This window comes from Carex rostrata, chromosome 18 (assembly GCF_964058835.1).
Source record: "Carex rostrata chromosome 18, lpCarRost1.2, whole genome shotgun sequence".
Lineage (NCBI taxonomy): Eukaryota > Viridiplantae > Streptophyta > Magnoliopsida > Poales > Cyperaceae > Carex > Carex rostrata.
This window is the reverse complement of record NC_135935.1, coordinates 3,057,217-3,069,275: the sequence shown is the minus strand read 5'-3', so window position 1 is coordinate 3,069,275 and position 12,059 is coordinate 3,057,217.

Genomic DNA, 12,059 nt, shown 5'->3' with positions numbered 1-12,059 from the left:
CCACCATTCTGGATTGAAAATTCGACTCCGTCACGCTTTTTTCTTTTGGGTTTAATATATATAATAAAAAATAGGGGGAATTTCATGTATCCCCCTCAAAAACTTCAATATTACGTATTTCCTTTCAAAATTTTATAATATCATATTTACCCTTCAAAAGTTTAGAAACTCACATATTTACTCAATTCATTAATATTTTCATTAATTTTAAATTATTCAACCTTTTAAATTCATAATTCCCATTATACCCTTATAAGAACTAAAAGAAATTGATGTGCTCCCTAATATCAAAGTCTCTATGGTCGGTCTAGTAAAAACACAAGTGAGAGACCAACTAAGAAATTAGCGTACTCCTTTCATCCTTCAATCCGTACCAATAAAAACATTTGAGAAACCATTCCTATCCAAACTGAGAAATAGAACTGAAGTTTAACATCTATGGTTATTGGAGTTCCAAATACATGGTAATTCTGGAGAAAGCTGGACTCCCAACTTATGTTTTCTCATAAAGCAATTTAGAGGTTTGGAGATAAATTGGAAGAGTCAAAAATTGAAAGATAAGGTCCAATTGCTTTTCAAAATTGGATCATTTTTAAAAAATAAAATATTTTAGGAAGCTAGAATCAACTTAAATTTATAACTGGACTGGCTAGTTTATAAATTTTTTTATAAAATATATATATGACAAAGAAGAAATTAGTAAAATTAATTGGCCACAAGTGTTAGACCATTCTTATCCCAATCCATTCCTATCCCAATCGTACCAGTAAAGGCATTTAAGAATCCTTCAAACCGTACAAGTGAAGTACCAGTGAAGACTTACGTCTCAGGGATGCCATCGGATACGATTGGATTGAACTTTATTATGTTGTTTTGAGTCCTAGTAATTTATCAGTTTCAAATATATGAAACGGGCTCTTGCCTTTTTAAAAAAAAAAAGTACTAGTGAAGTCATATGAGAACTTATTCAAATCGTACAAGTAAACAATATACAAAATATACAAATAACAGTTTCTATTCAATATATACAAGTTGAAACAACCAATTTCACATATACTATATTTTAATAGATTTTATATAACCAGCAAATTACCATAAGCTACTTCATTTTTTCACTGACAGAAACTGTCAGTTTGATTATAGAAAATTACATCTTTAAACAGAAAGACAGAAAAATTAAATTAAATAACTTGAAAATAAATATAATATCTCCTAGCAATATGTACTCCACAGAAACTCCATCCTCTTATATACATGATTTGAACACTCAAATGAAACTTCATCCTTGTCCAAACTTGTTTTGGCAAAGGACACAAGAAGAAGGTATGCTGGCCGATTCTATTACCTCCGGATTACAAGTTTTACAATATAGATCACAATCAAAACCTCTTCGTTGCATTACCTCATGCGTTATCTACCATAAGCTATTTCAAAGTAGCAAAAAGTAAAATAGCATAAAAATATCTACTACTATGTTCCAAGATCGCCATTGTAGTACCGATTAAGTCCACAGAATCACACTGTGCGGAGCAAACAAAGAGGGACGATTCAAGTTCGATGCCATATCGGAGAGGCACCAAACAAACAAATATAGGGACGACTATGCCATGTGCGAGATAAGTGAGGTGCCATAATTTCTTTGGAGAAGAAATTTTCGCAAGAGAGGAGAAAAAATTTATAGAGAGCAGTACTCAAGCGATTTGGTGCCAAGTTTTGAGCGATATTCTTTTTAGCGCCAACGAATTTTTTGGAGCGGGCACACAGAGAGAAAGGAGGAGAGAAGGGAGGAAGGGGTATAATGGTCATTCTTTAATAATTAGTATTGTTTAGTAAATTTAGAGTGTTAAATATTATTATTTTTTTGATATTGGGTAAATATGTGAGTTTCTAAACTTTTGAAGGGTAAATATGATATTATAAATTTTTGAGGAGGAAATACGTAATATTGAAGTTTTTGAGGGGGATACATGAAATTCCCCCTAAAAAATAATATTAATAAAAATGATTAATTTTATTTTTATTTCTGTTTTAGTATTAGTATTGTTAATAATTTGAATATTATTTGTATATGTATATATGTGTATTAGTATTATTAATAATTCAAATAAACTTGTACTCAATTTTTGAGGCATCAGATAATGTATTTTTTTTAACTCTTTGAACTGAGGTCGAACGTTGAAATCAGAGTTTTCTATTAAAAGTTATGGCCGTTTAAAGTTAGAATTTTCATTTATATTTTTGTTGGATTTCTTTGCAAATTAATTTATATTGATAAATTACATATAATAATTGCCAATAAATTAGGTAATTGTTACAAATTAATCAAATAACAAAGAGATGGGCTATGGTGCATTGCAATGCATAGACCATGGTGTGCATTGGACCATAAATCACCGATTCAAAGTCCAAATGACCGATCCAAATCGTTCATCTTGTTCTCCATATTAATATGTGCTTGGAGACCAAATTTTATATTTTTTGGAATTTTTTTACTATTTATTAAGCCACTTTGAAAATCGCTGATCCAACGGTGACTGTTTGGAACAGTAAAATCAGAAGCCACTGTTGGATCAGCGATTTTCAAAGTGGCTTAATAAATAGTAAAAAAATTTCAAAAAATATAAAATTTGGTCTCCAAGCACATATTAATATGGAGAACAAGATGAACGGTTTGGATCGGTCATTTGGACTTTGAATCGGTGATTTATGGTCCAATGCACACCATGGCCTATGCATTGCAATGCACCATAGCCCATCTCAATAACAAAAACATATATGAAGTAATTAATCATATAACAAACAATTATAAGAATTATTAAAACAATAAGAAGAATTGGGTGTACCGAATCAAATGGGTGATCGAAAATTTGATTCGGTTGTTATACTAAATGCATCGTTAATCACTCAAAAGCTGAAAATAAATGCAATTGAAAGTAAAATATATGAGTTTAGAGAAATTTGACACGCGGGATGTTAACGGAGTTCAGCAAAACAAAGGCCTACGTTTCGGGGCTTCACAACCTCTTCTAGGTGCGCTTTTATATTACCCAATACGAAATGATTACAACTTGTGAACCGTTGAACCCTTACAATCCAAGCGGAAAGTCAACCGGCCAACTAGAGATGAGAACAATGTCTCAAAGTTTTAAGCTACTCAAGAGAAACACTAAAAAAATCACTCTAACCTAATCTAACTCAAGATTAGTGAAGTGGGTTTGAGGTTGTTTGAGAGATTTTGAGAGATTTTGAAGTTTTAAGCTCTTACAACAACGGAGTAAGCTAAGCTCTCAGAAAATTGCGTTTTAGAAGTTTAGGGTCGGCTAACATTTCTTTGGGAAGAAAGCCCAAAGCCCTATTTATAGAGACAGCTCAAAAATGAGTTGTTTGACTTAAAACGTTATCAACGTTTTATAAAATGTTACAACGTTTTAGTTCAAAATGCAATTTAGGGTTTCAATTTTCTGACAGCTCAGTAAAACGTTACAATGATTGTAAAACGTTATGTAACATTTTATACTGTAAAATCTTGATAAAATAGGAATTTCTAAAGCTCAAATTTAATTAAAACGTTACAACTTCTGTCAAACGTTACAACGCTGATTTAATTAAATCGTTGTAACGATTAACAAACGTTACCAACATTTGTAATTCAATTTTGAATTTGATTTAGCTGTACTTCAGCATTTCTGACATTCTCAAATTGTTATAACGTTTTATAAATGTTACAACGTTTTCAATTACTTCTGAGTTTGATCAAGCTGTTACTTCAGAATTTCTGACAGGCTGAAAACGTTACAACATTTTACAAACGTTACCAACGTTTGTTCCCTGTTTAAACAACCTCGAAGTTACTTTACCAAATTTATGATTTTACAATTTGTATTCTTGATAAGTGTCTTCATGATTTCTTCAGTTCAAATATTTCATATTGTCATTTCATTTGACTTGAACTTGCATATCTTAAAAAAAAAAAAAAAGAAATCGTAAAATTCAATAATTATATGTTTTAGCAAATTAGTCAAATAGGCAAAAAAGATTATTACTAGAACAATATCGGTACGTTCCCGTACCGTGTAGTCTCTTGAGTAGATCCAGTCGTCGGAGTGCGACGGCGGTTGGAAGAGCGAATCCAGTCGTGGAGCGAGATGAAGATTAAGGTATTAGGGTGATTATGAGTGTAAATAAGTAGGATTAGAAGAGTAGATCTAAGAATTTAGAAGGTGATTAAGGGCGATTGGAGTAATTTAGAGAATTTTTTGAGAATAAAGGAGTAGATTTAGGAATTAGAGTCGTTTGACTTATTGTAAATATGTTTTTTATCAATGGAATTATTAGTAGGTATTTAAAGCCGCTAATATTAAAAGAAGAACTAATTGTTAGTACACCCTCAGTAATTGTTATTTTTGGAAGGAAAAAATCTCTTTTTATTAAAATATAATTTTTTATTTGCTAAAAAGGAAAAAATCGAGGAAATGAGAACTATATGATACTTCAGCATATGAGAGTATGTTTGATTGGATTGAGAATAAGTTATTTTTGAAGTTAGACTATTCGAAATAGCATATTCAGTATTTAATTGGATTATAATAGCTAGAATAGAAAATTCAAATTTTTTATCTATTCTACTTTTTTTTTATTGTTGCGCAATCTACTACGAACAGATAGCCCACTTGAAAAAGTGAGTTGATTTATCTGGAGATAATACTCGCATATTTGTTCCATTCAGGAATTATTCTTCAGCCACTTTAAAAGAAACATATGCTCCTGGATTGTTTCTCTGGTATTACGATATATACCATCCCTGCAATTCAGGAATATATACTCCTGGATTGTTTCTCTGGGATTAGGATATATACCATCCCTGCAATTCTTCTTCTGTTCACTAAATTGACACAGCTCAGATTGTAAATTTTGAATTTGTTGTTGACTAATCTGGTGCTTAAGTTTCAGAATTGAAAAGTCGATTAGTTGTATCAATGAAACACCCCCAAGTCAGCAAACCCCAACGACTGGGTTGAGCACGTAATACAAGCATATATTTCTTTCTTTGGTTTCTGTCATATGTAACCAGACACGAGTAGAAAAGACTATGATTCGGCCAAGACAGTCGAAGAATATAAGCAATCATTTTTTTTATTTTTTATTCTGTGATAGAAAAGACTATGATTCGGCCAAGAGAGTCGAAGAATATAAGCTTCCAGAGACTTAACAATTAACACTGAAATTCACTGTTTACTCGATAACATATATCATTAAAATGTTTATATTTTTTCTCTTATCTTTTTGTTTTAGTTTAGTTTATATTTTTTTTGTATATATGTTCAATACAGTATTGAATGTCTAGTTGTTCAACACAATATTAAATTTATGTTCCTATGGATTCATGACAGAGGTTTCAAATCAAAGTTCAAAATTAGATTCAAACACTGGCCTAGTCTTTGTCCACTTAAATTTGCATCAATATATTTAGACTGCAATACTTGTACCAATTGATTGTGTTATATTCCAAAATTTTAAAACATGATTTAAATTTCTAAATCAATCATTTCACTTAAATAAATTTTTAATTAACTTAACGATCGTTCAGAAAATTTTTTGACCGATTAAAAACAAATCTAAAATTTTGAAAAATAAATGAAGTATGAAATTATGTATATTAAAAATTTAGAGATTTAAAAATAAAATAAAATAAAATACAACACTAGGAATAAAATTATAATCATTCGATAAATTAGCAACTTAGAAAATCCGTTACAATTCCTTTGAATTTTTAGGAAAGAAGAAATTGATTTAATTAGATTCGTGGGAATAAATAAGTAATTGAAGTCCAAATAAGAGTATAATTATACGAAATTACTCATACAAATAAGTTATATAAATTATAAAACTCGTTCATTTAGAATTTTTAGAGAACTAATTGAATATATATAATTATATAAAAGGAGATCGAATTATTCGAATCTTAAATTGAGAAATAAATATACAAATTATATGTACAAATATAATTACAAAAATTTATGAACTTTCGATTTGAATTTATGAAAGAAATGGAATTTAAACCAATTAAATGAGACCATATTGAAATTTTGAATTGTTTGAACCCTTGGATTAAAATCTGAGCAGAGAACACAGCCAAGCACAGGTCAGATCAGAAAGCACGGCAACATAGCCTCGTGCATTAGCTTACCGGGAAAATCAACAACCCGAGCAAGCCGTAAAATTCAATATTTCGCAGCACCATCAAAGAAAAAGGTAAGGGCTAAACTTACCCGATTAGAGCAAGCACAGAATGGAGAGAGCAAAAAGGAGACCAACACCAGACTAGCAACAACAAATCACCAGCACAGCACCAGCCAGTCTCAACCCTAATTTCTAGGGTTTCTGAATTTTCATTCAAAACAGAAATCAAAGGCAACGAGAGAGAGAGCAGAGATTTTCTCAACACATGAGAGAAAGGAAGGGAGAAAAACCACAAACAAGAGAGATAAACAAAAGGGGTCTTATAATACCGGAATCACACAAGGCAGCAAGGCGGGGAGGGGGTAACTCCCTGACAGCCGTACTGTCAGTGGCTTCACCCTCGCAGGCAAAACGACGGGAGATATCGGCTCTAAAAAATTGCCCGAACTGCTGAATATTTCATTCTGAGTCCAACTTTGCACATCTAGTTAACATAGAAAAACACCTTCAAAAATCGTGAAAATTGACCGACATGCATTCTTGACATAGTAGAACAGGACTGTGAAGTTTCATACAAAATTTCCTAACAGGTCGTGAGATATCGGCTCTAAAAAATTGCCCGAACTGCTGAATATTTCATTCTGAGCCCAACTTTGCACATCTAGTTAACATAGCAAAACACCTTCAAAAATCATAAAATTTGACTGATATGCAGTTTTGACATCGTACAACAGGACTGTGAAGTTTCACACAAAATCTCCGAACAAGTCGTATGATATCCGCTCTCAAAAATTTTCCGAACTGCTGAATATTTTATTATGAGCCCAACTTTGCACATCTGGTTAACATAGCAAAACACCTTCAAAAATCGTGAAAATCAACCGACATGCAGTCTTGACATCATACAACAGGATTTTTGAATGTGTTTTGCTATGTTAACTAGATGTGCAAAGTTGGGCTCATAATAAAATATTCAGCAGTTCGGAAAATTTTTGAGAGCGGATATCATACTACTTGTTCGGAGATTTTGTGTGAAACTTCACAGTCCTGTTGTACGATGTCAAAACTGCGTGTCAGTCAAATTTTATGATTTTTGAAGGTGTTTTGCTATGTTAACTAGATGTGCAAAGTTGGGCTCAGAATGAAATATTCAGTAGTTCGGGCAATATTTTAGAGCCGATATCTCACGACCTGTTAGGAAATTTTGTATGAAACTTCACAGTCCTGTTCTACTATGTCAATAATACATGTCGTTCAATTTTCACGATTTTTGAAGGTGTTTTTATATGTTAACTAGATGTGCAAAGTTGGGCTCAGAATGAAATATTCAGCAGTTCGGGCAATTTTTTAAAGCCGATATCTCACGACCTGTTCGGAGATTTTGTAAGAAACTTTACAGTCTTGTTCTACGATGTCAAGAATGCATGTCGGTCAATTTTCACGATTTTTGAAGGTGTTTTGCTATGTTAACTAGATGTGCAAAGTTGGGTTCAGAATGAAATATTCAGCAGTTCGGGCAATTTTTTAGAGCCGATATCTCATGACCTGTTTGGAGATTTTCTGTGAAACTTCACAGTCTTGTTCTACGATCTCAAGACTGCATGTCGGTCAATTTTCACGATTTTTAAAGGTGTTTTTCTATGTTAACCAGATATGCAAATTTGATTTGCAAAAAAAAAAAAAAAATCTCGGACCGCCTGGGAAATAGGCAGTTCGGAATAAAAATTCCGGACCGCTCAAAAAATAGGCGGTTTGGGCATTTTTAAAAATTTGATTAGACCCTGGTTATTTTTAATAATTTTTTTTTTTTGAATATTTTTAAAAATTTCGGCTACAATCTCTATGCCACTGGAGACCTCATTTTTTCCTCAGATTCTTTCATTTATGTTTGTAATTGATGTTATGGATGTTGTCTATTATGGTAATTATTGGAGTACACAATTTTTGCATTATGTGAATAATTTGTTGACTCTGCCACTGTACGTAAACTATGCACTCGGATCAATGAGAGATTGAGAGCAGATTGTGAATTATATTATTCAGAACTTATTAGATATTATCATATACATCAGCACGCCTTAAAGACTATACAGTTAGATTAGGCTTTTCTTAAATTCGATTATACTTAGAAAGGTATAGAGAATGATATTTAATTAAAGTTTTAAACTGCAATATAATACAAGAGCTGAATTAATAATATAATTAAAAAAAAATAAAAATAGATATAATAGCCGTATTATATTCTAAATTTTTAAAAATTATTGTATTGTTGTATTCGTATTGTATTTGAACATAGGTGGCTAGAGTTTTGAGAAAAATGGTGGGGCAATCCGGTGGATCCATCTCCTCCCAGGTACCTGACTCAACACAAATGAAACGGACTCAGATTTACTCTCAGCCAGTCGGGATTCGGGATGACAGGGGGAGCATGATTATTTGTTCTTTGAGATGCGTGCCCATCCATTTTTGGACCGTCGGATTCAATTCTACTCAGTCAGGTAACCAGACACCCTGTTTGGATGGAGAGTAGAGGAAGGAAGGGGAGGTGAATAATAGAAGGGAATGGAATGGAATAAAAAGGAAGATTAACATATTTAACTTCTTCGTGTTTGGATAATTAATGAGAGAAAATAAATTTAACTTTCATTTCCGTCTGATTTCTTGTTTGGTTGATTAAAATTTAGAAGGTTAATGAGAAATTTGGTGGCTGTTGTAGATTTGTGACAAAAAAATTTGTATAAAAATTATATTAGTAAGATAAAGGATTGGATATTTGTGTTATTTTTAAAAAAAATATTTGCAACAAATTTTCTTTCCATCCGTTACACTCCAAATTGAGTGAGAAACAGATTCTATTGATTATAATGATACAAGGTTAAACCTTTCACCTCTTGTACCCTTCACCTCCGACATAATTTTATAAACCAAATGCGATTCAATGAAAAGTTTTTTTTTTCTTTCCATTCCCTCCCTTCCTCTACTCTCCATCCAAACAAGGTGAGGGTACTAATTTTTGTGCTGTGTTGGATTTATTAAACCGATGGGAAGGAAGGAGACGGCGGTTGGTGGGCCCGAATGGATAGGACAGGCCCATTTAAGAAGGAGACCAATTAACTTCGTCCTAATTGGATTATTGATTGATAACAAGGCCCATTTCGTTACTAAGGGCTTAACCCAAGATTATAGAAGCCGACACTTCTTTATGGTTAACATGTTTAATCAAAATCTAGTTCAGAAAAAAGGCTGTATTTATTTGTGTTTTACAATCCCATGGGGTGATTTGAATGAGCGATCCAATTGGGCCTCGTGTCACGGAATCAGGAAACACGTCACGACAAAACTTATCAATCTGTTATAAATGATGCTATTTTAGTGGCATAATAGTATCAGGTGTCCACCATTCAATTATTGTCCTTTTTGTCAAAGAGGGTCTGGCGTGAGATCAAGTCTGTACAATGGAATTGCTCATTAACAGATACATTGAACTTGGCATTGGATATCAATAGGAAGTCTTAGTCATATACTGATTCAAATAGAACTGCCATTTCGAATCCAAATCAATATGATGCACATTTCTTTGTAAAATTTAAATTTATTCCTACTATGTATATATATAGTCAGCGTTTTACAAAACTAGAATTATAACTCACTATACTCATATAATGCGAATTACAATTTTTATGGACCTGCTGAGAAAATGCATGCGCATACGTACTATAAATTCGCAACACCAGATTGAAAAAGTCTTGATATAATGATAAATTTCCGTTATTTTTTAATATACGCAGAAGGCCCCTATATACAGCACAATGGCCACCATTTGTCATTGCGGTCCTGACGGGTTGTTATTGCGGTCCTGGTAAATATGGAATTCCGAATATTTTGAAGTATTTTTGTTTATTTATTTTTGGCCAAGGTCATTTTTCAGATACTGACGAGACACCACTCTCCAGGCGAGATAGAGAGTTCAGGGTCAAGAAGGCGAGGAAATTATTTAGTCCATACCCGTAGGCATTTAATTTATAGTTTATTATATGTTTTATCAGTTATCGTGACTTATTTATTTTTATCGGACATTAGATATTTTTGTTTTATCTCGACAAACTCTGGTTGTTTATTTATTTAATTATTTATTTATTTGCTTTGTTATTTATTTTTTTGTTGATTATATCATTATTTTTTCGTATACAAATGACATTTCAAACGAACGATATTTTAGTAATAAACGACAGATTCAGGATTTTGATCCGACAAACAAATAATATTTTAAAAATAAATGACATATGCAATGAACAACATTTAAAACAAAATAACAATTAAACATAATAACTAAAATATATATGAAAAAAAAAAAACAAACAATTCTGTTAAAAAAAAATGGGACCGCAATGACAAATGCGGCTTCAAAGAATGAATCTGTCATTTGTCGTTGTGGTCTGGATAAATATGAAATTTTGGAGATTTTGTGGTTTTTTTTTTTTTTTTGGCAAATATTCGTAAAATATGAGCGTGAAGTAAAATAATCGCTTTATTTCGCAACTCACCGTAACCCATCTGTAGCCCATCTGTCACCTGATGCATTTCGATTATATATAACAAGAATGAAAATTATATTTCAAAGTCAATGTTACAACTTGAAATTAAAGACAATCTATGTTGCATAATGACTGCGATATGTCCTTGTGAAAAACTATCCAGGGAAGTAATTTGCATTTTTTTTTTTTTTAATAGAATCATACCTAGAAAAGTTACCGCCTCACATATAAAAAAATATGGAATTGAAATCTGATTTTGACTGAGGTATAAAATAAAATAGAGGAGGTAAGGTCGCCCTTTACTCGTAAAATTTGCAACTTCTAAAACAGGTTGTGGCTGGCATTTGTTCTAGAAAATGAAAACCCTAGCTAGCTAGCTAGGAACCTACCTCTCTTGGGTCGACATTAACAAAGCCAATAGATAGAATACAAATGGCGTTCACATCATGATATTTTAATCATGGGACCTTTTAACTTCAATGCTCCATTATTAATCTTTGTTTATTGCCAATAATTGAGAATTTTAATACTATGTTTACTTGGCAAACATATTTAGTATTCTAATAACCTTGAAGTTCACCCCTTAATTAATATTGAATGGTTCCACAAAACTGTAGTGCTTTCTGCAGACAACTTAAAAAAAATGGTTTTACAATTTGGACTATATCAATTATCAAATCACATCTAATTAACTATATTATTCACAGTAACTAGATTATTAGCAAAAGCATACACGAAATTCCATAAGTATTTATCGTCCTATGGATTGTTAATTAAGGGAAAATTTCGTGCCACTAATTTTTGTACTTTAAGGATAATGGCTTTAAATACTTACTAACGATTTTATTGATAAAAAAACGTAATTACAATGAGTCGTACCCTCAATTCTAGATCTAAACTTCTTTGTTCTCATAGATTCATCTAAACTACTCTAGTCATCTAATTCTATTTATCTACACTTTTAAACACTTTATTATCTCATTTCTCATTTCTCATTGTAGGGAATTCAGGTATAGGTTATATGTGCAACAATTCGATTCAGTTTATAATTTGTTTATTACTCGAAAATCAGAATCCATATATAAAATTAATTTCAAGACATATGTAGAGTTTATCACTAGACACGCAACTGATATTTTTGTCTAGTCGTAGGAGCAGTCACCCTCTTATGTTCCTTTTCCGTGTCACACCAGCCACAACAATTGTCCTCTTATGTTCCTTCTATGTGTTAGATATACGCACCAGCCACAATAGTTGTGTTTCTACCAGCATCCACACAAACAGGTTGACAAACACCTATCAAATATCGGTATGCTAGTACCAAATAGATAGCCCCTTCCGATT